This window comes from Molothrus aeneus, chromosome 5 (genome assembly GCF_037042795.1).
Source record: "Molothrus aeneus isolate 106 chromosome 5, BPBGC_Maene_1.0, whole genome shotgun sequence".
NCBI lineage: Eukaryota > Metazoa > Chordata > Aves > Passeriformes > Icteridae > Molothrus > Molothrus aeneus.
The window spans coordinates 17450752-17470538 of NC_089650.1; the positions used below are offsets into that span (position 1 = coordinate 17450752).

Consider the following 19787-nt stretch of genomic DNA (forward strand, 5'->3'; position numbering starts at 1 on the left):
CAAGAACAAATTACGACGTGCTACTTCTTGGAAACAATATATTATTTCATCATTTTAGTCTCACTTTGGAAATCCTGTTGGCACCTAATGGCTGCAGTGTTGTCTCAGTGGTAATATCCTCTTGTCAATGAGCTTATGGAGGCCTTTTGTGGCCTGTCTGTTCAACATCAATAATTGCTTATCAGCAAAGCCAGACCCAGCACAACTGGAGCAGGCAGTGTGTCTAATCCTTGAATGCCACAGAGTCATCTCCATCTCAAAGTCAGTTGAGTTTGCATCCTGGCTCCATTTCTTATTTCCCAGGAGTACTGTGGTCATTCCTACCCCCAGCACTAGCGACACTAATGCTTCCATTAAGGCTGATAGTTACACACATGCCAAAGTGGCTCCTCATGGTGATAGTAAAGGAAAGCAGGAGACAGCAGTACAACCAGAGAACTTGTAAAGATAAATGCTCTGCGTATTAAGTGGATAAAATCGTAAGAAAGAAGTAAGCAGGGCTTGGAAGGTCCTGTCTTTTTCCTTCCCAATCTTGGATCTGATGCAGCTCATGTTGTGTGCTGTGAGACATGCTTTAAGTTCTCTGCAGCAACTGTGCAAGTCCTGATTTCATGGTGATAGGAGTGAAAGTGGCACCAGACACACCATTAATAGAGCAGGGGTTTCCTTCAGCTGAGAGGCGTGCTGCTTTGAAGAGTGCTGATCTGAATAAAATCAAGGAGCTGGGTGTATTTAATATGTAGGGCCTGCCAATATGCATTAGGGCTCATGCAGATAAGAGGTGCCTCAGGGACTGACAACTCACTGGGTCCCAGAGGAAACTGCAGCAGCTTGCCCAGTGCTTCTGGGGCTCATGTCTTGATTGTGATCACTTCCTCATTCCCGTGCCATTTTCTTTCTACTCTATTTCAGTTCTGCCACAATAGACTGGTTATTCAAAATGCTTGTAAACAAAATATTTCATTACCACAAAGTGAACTAGATATGTTGTAGGGAAAAAAGTGCTATAGGCTGTGAAACAGAAAGAAACAATTAATTAAGAGATTATAGTATACATCAAATAGATAATTATTAGTTAACTGGTAATGATAAGAAGGATTTTCTGTTTGGAGCCCAAATTGTATCACTTTTGATATGATTATAAGACAAAAATCTATTGCATATTTCTAAAAAAAAAAAGCTTCAAACACAACTTCATAATCCTTGCATCTATGCTTCTAATTCATTTTAAGCTGCTACAAAAACTCAGTTTCTTTCCTAAATGTTCTATGCTTCTGGGGGTTAAAAAGTCTTCCTTCAAACATTTTAAGTCCTCCAAATTATCTGTAGTACTAACATATTCCATCTAAGCTTTGCTGCCATTTGCATCTGCCTCATTTCTTCCCCTTGCATCACTCCAGGCACCAGCACATTCCAATTTCCCAGATTTTCCCCATATGACAAGGAACCCCTTATCATATACTTGAGATTTACTTCACCTGATGGTGTGAACTGCAGATACCTGGAGAAATAAAACCTGTAATTTGCCTTTGTGTAGCTCTTTTGCTTTCTAACCTTATGTGCCCATCTCATGTAGCAATACAAAGACTAAGCCAAGAATTGGAGTACCCTTACTGATTTATTTTGATGATAGAAGGGAAAGACAATGTTTCACTACATTCTGGGCAAGATTTGTGACACAACTGTAAGACAGCTTGATGCCAATTCTTTCATGTGATGTAGAAGTGGCCGGAGATTGACTGGCTGGACTATTCCTGACAATGAGGATTGGTAAACCTTCAACTGGAGCACTGCAGGGGTTGTCTCAAGCTCTGTGATAGCCAACCCAAACCATGCTGAGGATTTGTGGGAGATATTTTCCCTCACTTTTTACATCTTTGATCACATGGAGACATATGAAAAGATGTGTGGGTTTGTGGAACATGTCCCTTTTGCTCCCACCATGTACCCACACACTTCTCACCCCAACAAGGGCACATTCCCCTATCCCAGAGCTGAACTGAGCACCCCAGTCTTTGTGACATTGCCAGTGCCTGCTTCCCTGTTGCAACCTCAAAAAATGTGCATAAGATCCTGCTCTAGCATGGCTGCAGGTTGGAGAGATGCAAGCCAAACATATTTGTGGTACCAGCAGAAAGCTCTGCAGGACAGTCAGGTAGGTGTTAGGTCCCTTACAATAAGAAATCTGGACAGGTTCTGAAGGCTATTTATGAGTTTATGTTGTCTCTGTAGGGACACTGTGTTGATGAAGAGTTGCATCACCAGAGATGCACTGCTAAGATTAGAAAATATTTTTTAAAAAGCTTGTGATAAATTTTATTGCTATCTTATTTCACTATCTCTCTTTTATCTGGCTGTCTTCTCTCCCAGTTCCTGCCTGCTTGCCTATCCAGTCTTTGTATTCATGCTGGATGGTGTAGGAACCCTCCACAATTGGCTCCAAACACCAGATACTATGTTTAGACGAAAAGCATCAGAACATACAATACATGAGTGTGGAAACTGGATTAGCTTCTGGACCCATACAAAGTTCTGAGAAATCAGGCTAGTGGGCTGTGCCCAGAGATGGAAATAAAGCACAATGTGATTTTAACAAAGTCTTCTGCTATCAGCTTGGGGAAAGGTCATGCAGTGCCTTGGTTTCCCATTTAAGAAGAAAAGCTTTATTTTGCAGAGTGCAGAGATCGTGCAAGGCTCAGCTCATACACCTTCATGCTGCACCTCTGAGCCGAGCACAGGCAGCTTCAAGAGCTCTGCTTCCCCTGCTGATCGATAGCTGAATTACAAAGCTTTTAAGAGTTACAAGGGCGGCCAGCCTTATTTAGGAAACAAACCACCAAACCTTTCAAGACCTGGAGAGTATATAGCCACCATGAGTGGGGGAAAACATGAAAAAGCATTCTTGGAAAGCTTGGGAAAAAGCAGCACTTAGAACCATTTTGTAACAGGGAACACAAAGGATTAATCTGCACAGCTATTTTGGGTTCTCCTTCTGTGCTTTGAGAAGTTCTGTCTCAAGGAAAGAAGAGAAGGAAAGGAAAGAGAGAAAGAAGACCATCTGCAGCTGGACAGCCCCAGCAGGCACTGTGAGAGGAACTCAAGCCACAGGCACTGATCTGAACTCTTTCTGGGTGCACACACAAGCATGGTGTGAATTACTGTACTTGTGTACAATTGTACAATGATATGGGTAATGATAGAAGCATCATTGCAAAGTATTCCTATTCCTCTCTGGGGTAATCTGCATTTTTCAGAGCTAAGTAGTGCTGTCCCACATGACTGCAGCTTACAGACAAAAGCCACTTTTACTCTGGATATGCATTTACAAAATAAAAACACATGCCCACGAGTAGACTGCAGTATCAGCTAAAGAATCCAAACCAAAGTCCACAGAGTTCTGAGTAAAAGCTGAAGAGTTGCCTTGCTCTGCTAGGTTTGTTTCCAGCTCTTTCCAAGGGTGCCTGTGCTCTCAGGATCATTAAGGCCAGAAAGTTTGAAATTTTCTGGCCACCTGTTAACAAATGCCTCTCTGTCGTCACTATGGAGGCACAGAACTGGTTAAAAAAACAAACCAAACCAAACCAAACCAAACCAAACCAAACCAAACCAAGCCAAACCATAAACTCCAGAGTGTAACTTCATAGCTTCAGGATTTCCATGGCTGGCATGGATAGCCAGATGTTAAGTAAACAGGCTGAGGAAGTGTTTATTCCCTGCAGCTTTGCAGAGGCACTCACCCTGGCCTCCTCCTGTTCAGATGACAAGCCAAAATCTGTGCTTACACTTGCATATCCAGCATTTGCCAAAGGTTTGACCTGAAGGGCAGAAGCGATATTCCTGCAGGTTATAGTACAGCAGTCAGTTCACTAAAACACACAAAACATTATGCTTTATTTCAAGACTGCACACACAAAAGAAAACCGGTCTTTGAGTTTTTCTGGATCAAAAGATCTGTTCCTTTCTCTATTTTTTCTAAAGGACTTTAAGCAAGTTACTAACTATACAAATAAATCATTGAAAGGTTAAATTGGGTCACATTTTAGAGAGACTGATCTCTGGTGACATAAATACAGATTGCAGGTGTTCAATAATACACAACATAAGTACAGCAACTCTTTAAAATTAAATCTACCTTAAAAACATATTACTTGTTAACATGGAAGGATATACAGAGTTCTCAGCTTAAATGAGTACTGCTAATGTCACTGGAGTCTAGTTTCAGAGCTGATTACTGCAAAAACTGTTGTTGATGCCCAGAAGATGATAATGTGTAAGAAATTAGTATATGGATGATCTGTTATAAATAAGCCAGGTTAGACACAAGTTCTGTCCCCCTTTTTATCTACTCAGTGCAAAAATAGTAACCAAACATGTCCCAGTGATGGGATTATAAAATCTGTTATCACTGAACTTCATTGAAGTATTGAATCACCTTTCCATGCTGGCGACAGGCCCTGCACATCCACATGTGTTTTCCTAAGAGTTGCATGAGTGATCCTGGTTAAATCACTTCATATTAGAACACAAATGTAAAACCAGGACAAGAAGAGGCCATATTGTGAGCAAAAATAATGTACACAGCATGACAACAAATATATAGAAGTCCTTCACTATCATCAGCTTAATCACTTGCTCTTGTCTCGCTTCAGCTCTCCATCATTAGTATCTCATTTCTGAAAGAGGATAATTGCTTTGGATCTCTTCAATTACCACTAAAGCACTGCAGAGCACTTGTAGAAATCAAATGAATTTGAAGACTAGGATCATTGAGCTTGTCCTCCCACTAGTGCAGGCTGTGTACTTTCTCCTATCTCCTCCCATCATGAGTTTATAGTTTCTGATTGAAAAACAACTCCAAGGCTAGTTTGTAAATACTCACCAGCTGGTCCAAACCAGCCCTGTAGTTAAGCCATAGTCCCTGCAGCAAGAGCAAAGCACAGCTCCCTAAAAGCCTGAGTGAAGGAAACAGTGTTTTCTCCCAACTTCAGCAAGGACTGCACGACCACATGATACTCCAATGCAAAGACACTTGCTTAAGCATCCCAGGAGAGCTCAGATGTTCATGCTGTAAACCAGAAGCTCTCTCCTGGGCAGCTAGATCTTGAGCAGCAGCTGCTGACAGCACAGGGCTAGGCAGTGCCTCACAGCAGTTTTAACTGAGCTGATTTTTTGGTTTGTGTTGCCCTGAAAATTGAATTAAAAATATTGCCAAGTGATGCAGGAGATGGCAGCTGGTTTGTTATTTATTGCAGATGATTATTGAATAGGGCCCTGAGCAACCTGACCTAGTGTAAGGTGTCCCTGTCTGTGGTGGTAGAGGGCAGGAACTAGGTGATCTTAAAGGTCCCTTTCAACACAAGACATTCTATGAGTCTATTCTTATTTCACCTCCCCCATCAGCTGCTACCCCTGACCATACTACAAAACACGCAGGTGCTGTGCTCTCCTTAAAAATCCTTAAAAATCTCATTAAAAATCCTTAAATCTCCTTAAAAATCAGAGTTTTTCTTACCTGCTCATTGCCTTTGTTGTCCTATCACTAAGCATGAAAACATACACTTAGGAATTCAGACAACTGAAGAGTCTATTCATTCTTCACCACCTACTCTGTTCTTGGAAAATATACTGGTCTTACAGCATTGTGTGAGGTAATCAGCTATTGCTTCTATTAGCAGAACAGGGCATAGAGAAAAACAGTAGTAATGCTACTTATTTAACTGGAAACTATCTCAGAAAGCAGAAAGTCAATTCTTTCCCTTCTAGCTCAAGCAAAATTCTCATCAACTTCTAAGGGGTTCTCTCTGAAATGAAAAAGATTTGGAAGTTAGAAGTGACCCCTCTCTCATCCTGATGATGGTGGAAGGCAGATGGTCTTGCACAGCTGGCATGATTTTTGCAGGAGATGTCAGCTGTGACTTTGCAAGGTCTGAGTTTGTCCTGGGTGACTAAAGGCACTGTCCTGCTCTGACGGTCACGCCTCTGGAGGTGACAGTCTGACTGTGGGGCTCAGCAGAAGAAAGAGGTGGCACTTTCCCTCAAGAAGGAAGCATGACATGTAAAGCCAGAGGCCTGTGAACTGTGACCAAGAGTCAGAGACATCAAAGAATCTTTCCTGGAAAAGCCTGCCTGCACATTAATAGGAATTGTCAGCTCCAGCTTTTGACAGGCATCATCCTCTCCTATGCCTTGTGTTTCTCAGTAGCTGGTGCCTTGAATGGCCTCAAGAAACTCTCATATGTGAAACTGGCCCTGTGGGGAACAGCGTGGGAAGCCTAGACTAGAAAGGCTCTGCTAAATTATTAAGGTTGCCCAGAGTGAACCAAGGTAACCTTCATGTGGATTCCTGTCAGCCTCTTTCAGTTTTATTATAAAGCAGCAACCCCCTACCTCGCCTACTCCTCTCTCTCCTGCTAAAAGAAACTTCACAAGACTGCTGAAGTAAGAAAGTCTGCCCAAAAGATTAACTAAATACACACAGGCCTATTTTAAATAGAAGCATCAAGCTAAATACTGCAGCCTTGAGCTGTTGGAGGGAACACAGTTCTTCATCCAACCCCTCTTGCCAAAATGCAATGCTTTAGGGAACATACAGGGAAATACAGGCACTGAGTCTCATCTTTAGCAGTAAATCAAAAAACTTTGGGGCTAAAAAAAGAATAAATGCTTCCTAGCTTGTCACATAATTTGGTTTTGCCAAGCCCACTTCAGAAAAGAGCTGTGCACCAAGTGTATTGTTCCCTGCCCATGCGCTGTGTCCACAGCCCCTGGCAACTGCCAGTGATGGGCACAGTGCATCCGAAGTGTGTGTGGTGACTCAGGGACAGAAACACATGGTGCCATCACCTCTGGCACCATGGGGTCATTCTTTAACCCAAATTTCCATTTTATTGTTCACTGCTGTACAGCAGTGGTTATAAAAAACTGCCCTGTGCTGGTAAGTTCAGTGAGAAAACTCCTGATTTTCCTTCTTCAAGAAGGATTTGTATTTTCTAGCATCATCCTCTGGAGTGTATCAGCTTGCTCTGCAGAGTCAGGACAAAGTATTTCTGCAGCTATGAATGTCTTTGATATGTTCCTGGGCTGCAATGCACTATAGGGCTCTTCAGCCCTACTCTAAACCCAGCAAAGTACAGTTAAAAGTGGGGGAGAAAGATGATGGCATGACAGATATGCTCGTTATGTTTTACAAAAGAACACGACCACATAGGCCAGAATACCCTATATTAAAAATAATGCACTTCATCTAAAAAAGGAGTGTTACTATATTTTAAATGACAGATTTTAAGGATCTGAATCATCTTGGAACTGACTGTTCTGCTGCTATTGGTTTTGCTTTTCTAATAGTTCTATGTAAATATCCTTGTGTTTGCTTATAAACTTAATTTAGTGCTGGTGAAAGCCTACCAGTCCTTCTAGATTAAAAATATTTTGCATTGGCTACATAAAAGATATGATGTAAGCATTTCTGGCTGTTTTTTTCCAGCAGGCTTGGAAGTTCTGAGTTGCAAAGGAGTGGGACTTTCTCCATTCACTTGGATGGGAATCAGTAAACTATTTGACTCCAAGTAATCTGAGTGGCTTTAGCTGTGGCTTTTATGAACAACTGGTCAATTAGTATCTTTTCTTAAATGGCTTTGTGGTTTTAAAGGGCTAGAATCAGCAAGTTAAAATACTATTTCCTTCTTGTCAACTAAATGCAACATTAAATTGCAAATTAAAACATAGGGCTCAAGGTAGCACACTTTTTAAACTCAAGGGAGCTCAGCAAAAAACCATTTCAAACCATGAAGACCTGGCTGAAGACACTGCCATCTTTCAAAAGGAGTTGGTAGGTGTATGTTTGCTCCTGTGTATGAGAAGAAACACAGAAGCAAATGCTTTTTTTTCCCCTCAGCTGAAGGAGTGCTTGATCTGGATCATGCTGAGAGTGGGAAATAAATCAGCCAAAAGCCATAAAGCTTGGCAGAAACCAAAATTTCCTTCTTCCAAAAAAATGCACACCCCTCTCTGTTACTTTGTCCAGCTTTTCTCATGGCTCTTCAGTCCTGCCTTTGTCCTACCTTCCTCCTTCTTTCAACACGGATTCTGATTTATTTTCCAGACACACAGGAATATAATGCTGCTTGTCTTCTTCAGGCTGGAGTATGATACAACACAGCAGTTCTCTGTCTTGTTCATATCCCAGTCTGACAGTTCAGAGCAAAATTTAATGTGCTTTTAAATATGACTGTAGTTACTCTCTCAAAGTGATAGGAAGGGTATCCCAGTTTCACGAAACCTAGAAAAAGGGTCTTTCCTACTCCATCCAATTCACTTTTTCCCCCCTCCCCCATGCCAGTCCCCCACAGACCATCCTGGGAAGCAGACAATCTTTTCTTCCTCTTCCTGTCACTCTGATGGTAATTCAGCCCTTTGCAGTGGAGGGCTGCCACCAGGACAAAAGATTATTCCCCCCAAAGGTCCCACCATAGACTCTTCCTCCTACTTTTCCAAGGCTGTGTCATTAGTTTTTCTCACTTTTATTAGTTTTTCTCACTTTTTTAAATTACAAGCTCGTGCCCTGGACCACCTTTCCTGTGGCCAGTGTAAACTGCTAAGGGCAGCAGAGCGAAACTGCGCCCTTGCTTTAGCATTTGATCTGCCCAGACATAGTAGAATTATTTGTCATTAAACAGACAAGAGATGAACGTCTGGAACCTGATAGCCATTAATACAGACATCATTAGTTCTGCTTAATCACTTCATTTTCCTTGATAACTGTATTATAAATATATATGAGTCTACAGTACTGGACTGGTAAGTGATCTGCTACAGTTGCTAATCAAATCTCTGTTACCTGTCAGCATTTAAAAAAGCTCCTTGACATTTTCAAATCTCTTGATGAGGTAGAAGAATACCAAGACAAATCACAAAGGATGGGAAAAGTGAAGAATTATCCAGAATGGAGAGAGAGAGCATGGCTTCCCCACTGCTTAAACAGAAAGGAAACCATTTTATCCCATAAATAAAAGGCCAATCTAGAAATTGAAAGATTTCTATGTGGTCTTACCAAGTCTGTTTGAAAACTGAGGGTCCAGGGCTTTGTACACCTCTGAGGATGCAAATCAGCCAAAACCACAGAGGCCTGAAGTGAGAAGAACAGCACTGGAGTGAGCGAGAGGGAGGGATCTATGTGGCAGAGTGACACAAAATTCTCTTACAACAGCTCTGAAAATGCCCTGGGTGGTTTGTCCGACATTTCAAGTTAGATGTTTCACTTACCAACAGATTGACAGACCAAGTTGCTGCAACTTTATAAGCTATTAATTGTGTCTGGGCCAGGACAACTCATTGTAGTGCCCACCTGGGAATTCTAGACTTATTTGCTTAGCTAGTAAAGAGACAGGAAAGAGATTTTTAGCCTAAAAACATTGCAAAAGAATTAAATATCCTAGAGTATTTACTGCAAAACTTGACATTCTGGGGAATTTCCAGACCAACAAAAAATATATCCCACACCCCTATAGACTGAGCAGGACCCTCTGAGATGAGAGCACTACAATGCAACACACCAGCCACTGTGCAATAAGAAACAAACTCACTTCTTTTTCTCTTTTTTTCTTTTGTCTTTGTAATGAGAATAATACTGTTTTTTCTTGTTGGAAAGTGCAATGTAAATGGCATAAATAAAGTAGTTAACATGAAAACAATTAAAGCAAAAATCCTTGTTGCAGAGTAGCTGTGAAAGTTAAGGGGCATTATGGTTCAGTCCTCTGGTGTAGAATTTGCAATACTGCAAATCCCATAAGAACACTTGCTCACACATCCCATGGCACCACCCCCTCATCCCCCCTAAAAAACCCAAGAAAAAAGCTGTACCCTTTCTGGGGGAGGAGGGATGATGTGGAGCACGCAGTGGCTGGTTTGTTCTGATTAATGCTAACACCAACAAGGAGCACGAGTTTCGCATCCCATCCCGCCTCTCGTTACTAGAGTACATAACCTCCTAACCTCCACCCCAGAAAGTGATATCATTGCATGAATTAATCATCTGAGCAATTAATGGCAGAAAAGCGACCTCAGGTTTCCAGCACAGTGTCTGGCACCAGTGAATTGGCAATGACGTCAGCTTCCCTGGGAATTTGCTGGCGTTTTGCCCGTTCCTGAGCTCCCCGTTGACTCTGAGGGCAGAAGCAAACAATGCAGGCACCCAGCCGCCCGTAACTGCTGCCAGCACCACCGGGCTGCTGCTGCTGCTGCTGCTGCAGCCTCACGGGGATGCTTCTCCTGCCAAATCCCTGCGGGCATCTCCCAGGGAAGGTGCACTTCCCAAAACCAGCAAGAGCAGAGGACTTCCTCTGATGTGCAGAGAGAGGGACAGGGACTCTCCAGGAGCAATGAGTATCTGCCCACTTTTGGTAGGGTGAACCTCCTGCTCTGCACCTGGGAGCTGTGCAGCCTTCTGTAGTGAGTGAATAAGCAAGTTATTCGACTATTCCTCTGTTTTGGGGCAAAGAGAAAGAATTTTATTATACTGGGGAGTTTATTCTCAGATGTCCAGGGTTGTTTTTTTCATTTCTTTGCTGACTCTGTTACTGCGAGTGCTCTGAAAGCTGGAGTCAAACACAACTATGACCATATGCCCTGTGTTAGATCCATTTTTTAGTCAGCTATTCCAGGTGAGATGAGGAGAGCCTGCCTCTATCCTACAGGAATCTGCAATGTTTCCTTTTTTTCATCACCCAATACAAATACCCTCTGCAAGGTGGAACCTTTTCGTACTTTTACCAAGTGAGTGTCCCTTTGGCCCCGCTTGGGGTGCATGCACACGCTGTGAGACAGAGGGGGTCAGACTCAGCCCACCAATCAGAGGAGCACAACCAGAGACTCCAGGAGATGTCATGGGCAGAGTGTAGACATGAAAAGGGAGGTGCTCTCTGATGGAGATATCAGTCATTTTCTAAACCTTCAGGCCATGTGAGAAAATCACAGAAAAGAAAGAAGCTTGGGTAGAGGAAAGGTGACTCCTGATGTAAGAAATTTGATGTCAGGAAGGAAGGAGAACCTATTTGGGCAAAAGGCTAATCCAAGATAAGCCATTTTGTAGCTTCTCCCTATGGGATTTTCTGCCTTACTTCTCTTTTTGGAGGCAGCCTCTGGCTGCTGCTTTCTGAGCAAGCGGAAAAAGCATATCTCCCTCCACAGTCATCATAAGAATGAGTTTCCAACAGAGATGAGATATCCACAGGTGAGCAACGCCTTAGTCTCAGCAACACTTTCCTCTGGATTCCAGCTTGAAAAGAATGAGGTGGTGAACCCCTATGAGAAGCAGCTAAAAATTTTAGTACCTTACAATGACCTGTGAGCCCTGCTCCAGTTAGTACTGGAATAAGCTTACCCCAAATTCAGGACAGCCTTGTCTTACACGCTTGCAAAGATGTAAGCAGAAGAAGTGTGATTATAACGTCACTGCAAAGGACACTCACTGTCTGCACGGCTTAATGCCACTTGCCACATTTGTAATCCATCTTCCCCCACCTGCCCTGTCTGCTCAGCAGTCACTTGTTATCAGAGCAAAGGCAGTGAAACAAAAGGAAGGGCAGAGGCTAATTTGCTTGATGTAGTCCTGTTCTTCCAGATGATGTCAATTTATGGGCTCTACCCTGATCCTCAGAGATGTTCACATTTGCATCATTAAAAGGGAAATAACAAATATGTGGAAGCAACTCAATAAGCTACCACTTTAGCTGCAGGCACAGCAGGCAGGATGGTTTAAGCATCAGTTTCCCTAACCAGGCACATTACCTGTCCCGATTCCCAGCCCATCTCCCCCTTGCTTTCCAGGTGTAGCCAGCTCAGCAGATAGGATTAATCCACTTCCGTACTTACTTGCATTCTCCATGTTAGAGAATCTGATTACACAGATTGCCTGCAATTTATCTCTACCTGCGACACCTAATGCTCCAGTGTGATCTCCTCTTTCTTATTTTAACATCTCACTGCAGATCCAGTACATACACAGACAGATGCACATACACTTGCTCCGTTTTGTTTGCCAACAGCTCACAAAGAGCCTCGGCATTTTCATTTTCAATCAAACCAGAAAGCACTACTGTTTTCCCCAATCTGCTAATGAGATAATTCCTCCCTTTGGACTCCCCTCTTTACATTTATACTGCACAGGCTCCATGCACTGCTGCTGGGTCCACACAAACCACAGGAATCTCTGCACAGACACGCTCAGTGAACATGCAGCGTTATAGAGCCCTGCAGCACGTATAAGACAAAGGCACAGGCTACATGCTACTGAGCAAGTGCCACCACATGCATTTCTGCTCCCTCCAAACCCTGCAGGAAAACATTGCCTGCAGAGTGCTTTCCTATGAACAAAACCAGCCTTTCAGCACAGGGTCAGTATATGATTCAGGCAAACCCCTTTCCCACCCGCTCCCTTACCTTTCCTTTCCTTATTCTGCTAATCCAGGGGCCCTGGACCGATTGCTTTTCCCTCCTGCACACAAACTCCCAGTCCGTCCTGCTTCACATTCACAGCACACCAGCAGGATTCACCGTCATCCCATTCTGCCGGATCCTTATCACCCTATTGGCCAATGCCAGACAGTAAATTCAATTAGGCTCCTCCTTATAACTATATTATCACAGGAACAGGGATGAATAATTTAGTAAAACAACAAGGGTGTGCAGGCTCTGGTGTCACAGACTTCACCCCCACTGTCAAGCTTTTATCAAAGAGGTGGGTAAAAAAAAATAGAATCTCTCTGTCACTCCTGAAAAGGAGACCTCAGATTACCCACTTGTATTCCCCACTCCATCCCTCTTGTCCTCCTCCCCCTAAGCCATGGCATTCCCGTTTCATTGTTGCACCTCCTTCCTCAGCCCATAATACAGTATTTCCCTTGTGAATGGTTACTACCACCTCAGTGGATGCAGAGATTTCTGTCCAGGCAAAGCAATACTGCAGAGCATCAAACACTTTGCCTCTTTGCTGAATGCAATACGTGAGAAAAGAATGAAACTGTTCTGGAGAAGGGACTGACAAGAGAAGCAGATCAAGGGAAAAGGGAGAGTCTGCCTTGTATCACTGTATCTTCTGTAAAGCAACTGCTGTCATCCCATCGGTTCGGACACCCAGAGGATGCAAGTACATGGTTCCTGAGAGAGAAAGGTTCACAGATACACTGCCCAGGGACTGTGATTTCACATGCCTGCTGTGGGAGTTTGGATCCCTACATAAAAAAACCCACTCTAAAATGGCAGTTTTCCCCCAAACCAAATGACTAAAGTGTTCTAGTGTTCTGTTTTGGCACTTTTTTTTTCCTGACCAGAAATTTCTACAGACAACTACCTATACTTGCATTTCCTAAGAAGTAGTTGGTCTCAAAATGAATACTGCTGTTTTTCTTTAGGTGATGCTTTGTTTGAAGAGTTACAGACCATTGCAGATTCCCTCAACAGGGTCACCACTATCTAAATCAAGCCTCAGACCACTTTGATTGCCTAAAGAGTTTTATCGTTATGGGAGGAATAGTGGAAGTGGAGGAGCTCAGCAGGGCAACCCTTTGGTATTCTCAGAACAGACCAAGCAGCCAACAGGGATTTTTAATGACCATTCACGGCAATATTGAAAGCTACTGCTAATACATGCTGATGTGCACAGTATTAACAAAGAGATGTGTCATTCCACCATTATTGAAAAATTAACAGGCAGGATGAAGCTGCCGTTCTTCTTCCCTTAGAGTCCAAGAACACCCTTTACACTCTGCTTTCCATGTGCTAATATTTACTCTGTAGACTCTATATATCTACTACCACAACGATGAGAGGTTCAAATTTGCACTAGAGCCCAAAGCAACTCAAGCAACTCCTACACCAGCTCTTGGTTTGGCTCCTCTCCCAGGCCTGGCGGGCTGGGTAGCCTCAGCTCTGCCTCCAGAGGCAACAGGGACACCAGGGTGAAGTCAAGCCCAAGTACCAGCAAAGATACAAAAGCAGTTCACTGGTGACAGACCAGAAGTTTCCTTATGCACTGCCTTCACATTGAAAGACTAGCAGGAAGCTGGGACAATGCATGGGGGTTGCTACCTCCTAAATGGCTGGGCTATCTACCTCCATCTCAGTCCCAAAGTAGGATCGAGCCATGCTGCCTTCCCTGGGAGAACAGAGTACAGGATCAGTGGATGCTTTTGCCCTTCTCACCAAGTTCAAAGTGATCTAAAGAGTGAAAAAGTAACAGTCTCAACTAAGCTTTTGTCTTTCTCTGTTATGGGCTTCTTTGCCACAAAAAGGGACAAAACTGCCCTCTTGCTCCTGAAGTTGCTTCACTTCTGAAGAATGGCAGCTGCACTTTTCCTCCTCCTCTTTCCCTTCCAGCCATCCAAACTTTTTTCCTGTGTTAAAGGAAAGCCTGAATTATGCACTTGGTGGTAGCCTCAGAGCAATTAAACTAAGCCATGTGGCAAGTTGCCCAGTGTCACTACCAAAGCTCAGGATGTTTTAGCATCATTTGTTGAGGAGCTTTTACATGATGCTTACTTAAACCACAAAAAGAGAGCAAATTAGGCTGTTGCCATGACAACTAGGGAATCTACTCAAAATTCAGGAGATGCTGGGGAGGGGGGGAGAGCCCTTCAGTGGAGATCTCTGCATCATGAATATGGCCCTTGGTTATCAAATTCCTTTCAAGTTAATTCCTAGCATCAAAGCCTCCCTGACAAAGGCTTTAATAACTGGGAGCAAAGCTTGGCTAAAGAGGGAACAAACCAGCCCTCCCAGCACTAATGTGAATTTCATTCTGCTGTGAGGTGCTCAGCTCTGTGGTCCACAGAGCAATCACAGAGGTGGCAGCCCTGCCACAGGAGCACATATGCAGCAGGGTGGAGGAAGGGGCAGGGGCTTCACTGCAGACAGGCACTGGAGAGAGAGACAGAGAGACCCTGAATCTGTGCTGCAGTTAAGAGGAGAGACAACTTCCACAGGGTAGAGGGAGAGGGAGAGAAGGAAGAAGGGTCCTCGCCACCTCTGGTGGAAACCCTCTGGAAGTTGAAACAAGCTGAGCAAAGTCTTTTGCTAACCCCAAGGAACGAATTAAAGCAAATAAGAGAAACAAATTGCAGGATTGATGGTGTCAAGAGAATCTGACAAACTAAACAAATGGAAGACAGGCTACTACACTACAGCTCTTCTGATGGAATTAAATCCTTGGTAGGATTGTTGAATATTTTCTATCAAAGCGGGCTCTCTTTCTAATTTTTCTTTTCTTTTAGCTGAATATTTTTTCTGTTGCGCGCCTTCTAAGAAAATCACTATTTTAATAGAAAATTTTCAGTGAAGTCTTCTGGTTCTCATTTGCAATAGCTGAGGTATTCTTGGCTGAAAACAAAGTACATTATTTTGGAAAAATTACAGACAGTTTTGTAGTTGTCATAGAAGCTCTCTCCTTTCCCATAATTATTTTTGATCAGATAATGTATTGCTAGTGGAAGTTTTGGTATTCTCCTTTGAAATGATGCCTTACTGGGCATAAGCCCCTTTTGGAGAGTAGCAGCAGTAAGTGGGAGCAGACCCAAAATTAGGGAAATTTAAGCACTTGGACAAATGAAGTTAAATTGCAAAAGTTTCTTGTCCTCTCTTTTCATCTCCAGATGAAGAACTGTGTTTAGCATGAAAACCAGAAGCAATTGAGAAATTTAAGGATAGATAAATGATTGTATTGTAGTGAGCATTACAGTCCAAACAGGATACTTGCCAAGCAAAAGCACACATACTACAGAGATCCAAAAGTTCAAGAAATTTTGAAAAAAAACCCCTGTTTATAAAAACAATGCATTTTCATTATACAAGTGTTCTCATACCTGATGTTCAGTTCATCTTTTGAGCCCCAAAATTCATTACCAGTCTGCCTTAATTGGAATGTTGTGGCATTATTTCAACACCTTGAGTCAGTGTTGATCTTGGAGTCTTCTTCCCAGTGCCTGGGTGTCCACATACACAAGTTGCTAAGAGTGTCCAACACCTAATCGATTATAACTGACCAGAAAACAAGGCTTTAATTCATTATCTACTTGCAAATGAGACTGGCTGTTCCTTTTCCTGCTCCCTCCTTGCCATTTTGCCAAAGCCTTGCACAAAACATTTATTAGGTAATCCCATTGTAGCAGCAGGAGTAGGCTGGGCTGCACACAAGCCAGGCAGGCTTGTTTTGGACCCACAATACATGGCAGAGATGAGGTTGAAGTGAGCTTCTTTTTCATATTGTGACAGCTACTTTAACAGATGTCAATTTGGCAAATGTGCTCATGAGATGGCATGAACAGAGGCATTCAAGGGCCAGGTTCAGCAGAAATAAATCTGAAGAGCCTGAGGAACAGAGAACAGGGTGATAGGAAGAAAAGAGCAATGCATAGCAGAAGAGGAATGGCCCCTTAGAAGTATCTGGGATGCTATTTTCTGAAGTGGGACAAGTTGAATTTCTTTTATCTAGTCAGATTGAGGCATTATTCTGAGGCTTCAGTGCTACTGCATATCTGTATGGTGGTCTCTATAAAAAGCATATTACCAGCCCATTGAAAACATGTTTTATTATCCTAAACATGTCCTTAATTAAAATGGTTTTTCATTCGTCAGCAATAGTGACTTATTCAAACAAACTTTTCAAGAACTTCTAGGTATCATCTCTTAATCTAGGGAAAGAAAAGCAAACAATTTTTCTACTGGTATTCTTTACTTACTTCAGAAAGTAAAGGTGAGGAGCAGCTGAGGGAGCTGGGGTTGCTTTGCCTGGAGAAAAGGAGGGTCAAGGGAGACCTCATCACTCTCCACAAGTATCTGAAAGGAGGCTGCAGCCAGGTGGGGGCTGATCACTTCTCACAAGAGGCAAGCAATAGGACAAAAGGAAACTAGCTCAAGCTGCATGCACTAGAGGAGCTTTAGATTGGATATTAGGAAAAAAATCCTCACTGAAAGGGTTGTCAAGCATTGGAACACACTGCCCAAGGAAGTGATTGAGTCACCACCCCTGGAGGTATTTAAAATACATGTACATGTAGTTCTTAGGGACACAGTTCAATGGTAGACTTGGCAGTGTTAGGCTAACGGTTGGAATTGATCCTAGAGGCCTTTTCAAACCCAAATGATCCTATGATTCCATGATTCACTAAATTTTTTCTGTAATTAGCTTATTCATTGCAGTGACTTCTTGCTATCTCAAAGACAATAGCAATGAGGCCTTTAAAAGCCATGTTTTATCCAACTCTGCTATTCTTACACAAGAAAGCAAAAATATAATTTTTTTTCCATGAGGCTCTGTGAGTGCAAATCTATTTAATAGCTTTAATCATCTTTAAAAATACATCACATTTTCACCAAGTCCTGTGCCACGCTTTGCAAAGCATCGTTTCTAGGCTGTTTTCCAAGGCAAAAATAGTGTTCCTGTTCACTTATGGTATGGATTTTCCCCTCCCAAAGATCAGAAAAGAGAGAGACCTGCCCTAACTCCATGTCAGCATAGGCAATATGCCAAAGGTTATAGCACCCATTTAGGATGAAGGAAACAAAGGGCCCAAACCTGAACAAAGCCAACAGGAGGCTCACCTCTGGGTTCTCCCCAGCACAGAAAGTAACTGCACCAAAATTTTGTCAGCTATTCAGAGCAGAGACTATCATTACACAGAAATTATTCTACTGTCTGGACACCCTGCAACATTGGGCCAAATACTGACCAATTGGATGACCAATGGCCAAGACACTCATGAGAATGTGACACTCTGGCTTGTAGCTCACAGAGCACAGGTTTGACTTCTTTCTCCCACATTCCTGCTTCATCTAAGCGTGTTTTCATCCAAACAACAAATCCTACACTGGATTTGTTGTTTGGATATTTAATTGGAGATGAAAAATTCTACCTTTCTGTTTCTTTACTTTCTTGGATTAGAAAAACCTACTTCACCTTTTAGAGTTTCTAGCCCTTTTGACAATTAAGGAAAACATCATATACAAGATCTGAGGTTAAATATCATGTTCAGAAGGGACAACTGAGCCGAACTCATCTTTGGCTTCCTTTTAGCTAAGAGGCCCTGCTCAGTCACACAGCATACCTAACACAACACAGGGAAGCTCTGGGCAATGGTCAAAGCTCTTTTCTTACCTCAGAAAAGGTAAGTTCCCACTGCAGAAGAAGAGTTCTGGCACTGCCAAAGGATTCACACTAGGATGAAACTGTTGTAAAATTACAGCAGAATCATGGTCGTCACCTTTGGCAGATAGCCATCTGAGGAGGGCCAGTAGGAATGACCTAAGTAGCTCAAGAGAACCAAGAGCTGATTTGCTGCAGATAATAATGTGTGCTGACTGGTTTGCTACAAATAATCTGCTTCTTCAGATGCCTCCATGCTCTCACATCCTTCTCCTTCTCCTCCTCCTCCCTTTCCTGGTTGCCAGGCAACTACAAAAGGACCAGAGAGCACGCTAGAGGAAACCACCTTGTGGAACACTGCATGGGTTAGGGTTTTCTTTCCTAGAAAATGCTCCAGGGCAAAGTGGCCTTGGCTTTGGAGGCAACATCTCACTGTGAGACCTTGCTTTGCATGAACACTGGCTGTGGGGCAAGTGATGTATATCCATGATTTCCAAAACAAATGTCTTCACAGACTCAAAGCTTGCTTCTGAGATTTTTCTGTGGCTCAGCTACTTCCCATCAATTCCACAGACCAACAGTTTAAGGAGCTCAGGCACAGAAGCTGCCAGCCTGTGCAGCAGGAGATTTCCCAATAGCAGACATCCCATTCAGCTGAGGATCATTGCTGTAGCTGGCCAGAGCCATGTGTTTGCAGCACTTAACAGTTTGCCCATAGGGTTAATGCAAGAGAAACACAACATTTTTTGACCAGAAATGTGCTTGCTCATAAAAGCTCAGAGACTTATAGAAGAGGACTGAGATCAGCCACTAGAAAGTGAAGCAGAAAGCCCTTTACTGGTATCCATGAAGTCCCTTGGCCAACTTGGTGCGAGAAAGGCTGTCTCATTCTCCCAAGTTTATCTGGCTTCCTTATAATTGAGGGATAAATCTCAAATCTATGAATAACTGCCCCTTGGGATCTGATGGTTGGAACCATCAGTATTTCAAAATGTAATTTAGTTTAAAAAATGATGGCATGAACTAACCAGAGGTATAAAGTCAGATTAAAAAAATACCTGGAAGATTAGACACACACATCTATGACTTTACTTTCAAAACTAGCTTAATTGGCAAAGTTTTATCCTCTGTGACTGAATCCAGCAAGAAAGAGAAGAAATTTTCCATTTCACCATCTTCAATATCACTTTTCATTTTAATTTACTGAATTCTCAAGGCTTTTCAGTATTTCAGACATATTTTTGAGACTTATTAAGACACCCCAAAATCTGGTTTATACTCAAACTCCATATATCATGCCAGAAAAGCCATTTTTTCTAAGCAAAGTTTTCCATTTCTATTTTCTATTGTGCTGCCTAAACTGATAAACCCTGTACCCTGAGGCCATTCAACCTAGCATCATTCCCTACAGACTCCACAGTTCACAGTTCACACAGCCATTTTACCACATATCCCCAAAATCTCAGGAGTTTCTACAGTTTTCCCCAGAACTCTTCCCTCCCAGCCCTTTTGAGCCCACCTGCTATTTCTATACAGCACACAAGCATTAATTAGTACTGATCTAGATGGCCAGTCCCTGAACAGACTCACATTTTGCTCTCAGAGGAAAGGAGAAGTGCTCTTCCTCCCCCACCTACACCTCAACCAAGGTTGAGTT

General features: G+C 42.8%; 1 protein-coding gene across 2 annotated transcripts in view; it reads right to left on the reverse strand.

The window, feature by feature from the left end:
• SYN3 (synapsin III) overlaps positions 1 to 12545 on the reverse strand; it is a 190256-nt gene extending 177711 nt beyond the window's left edge. The window contains exons 1-2 of one of the 2 annotated variants that reach the window (XM_066551035.1): positions 12436 to 12545; positions 9050 to 9124 (exon numbers count right to left, since the gene is read on the reverse strand). The gene's annotated coding sequence lies outside the window, so the exon portion shown is untranslated. The remainder of the gene's footprint in view (positions 1 to 9049; positions 9125 to 12435) is intronic. The other variant, XM_066551033.1, reaches the window with a different exon arrangement.
• Between the last annotated feature and the right edge of the window lie 7242 nt (positions 12546 to 19787).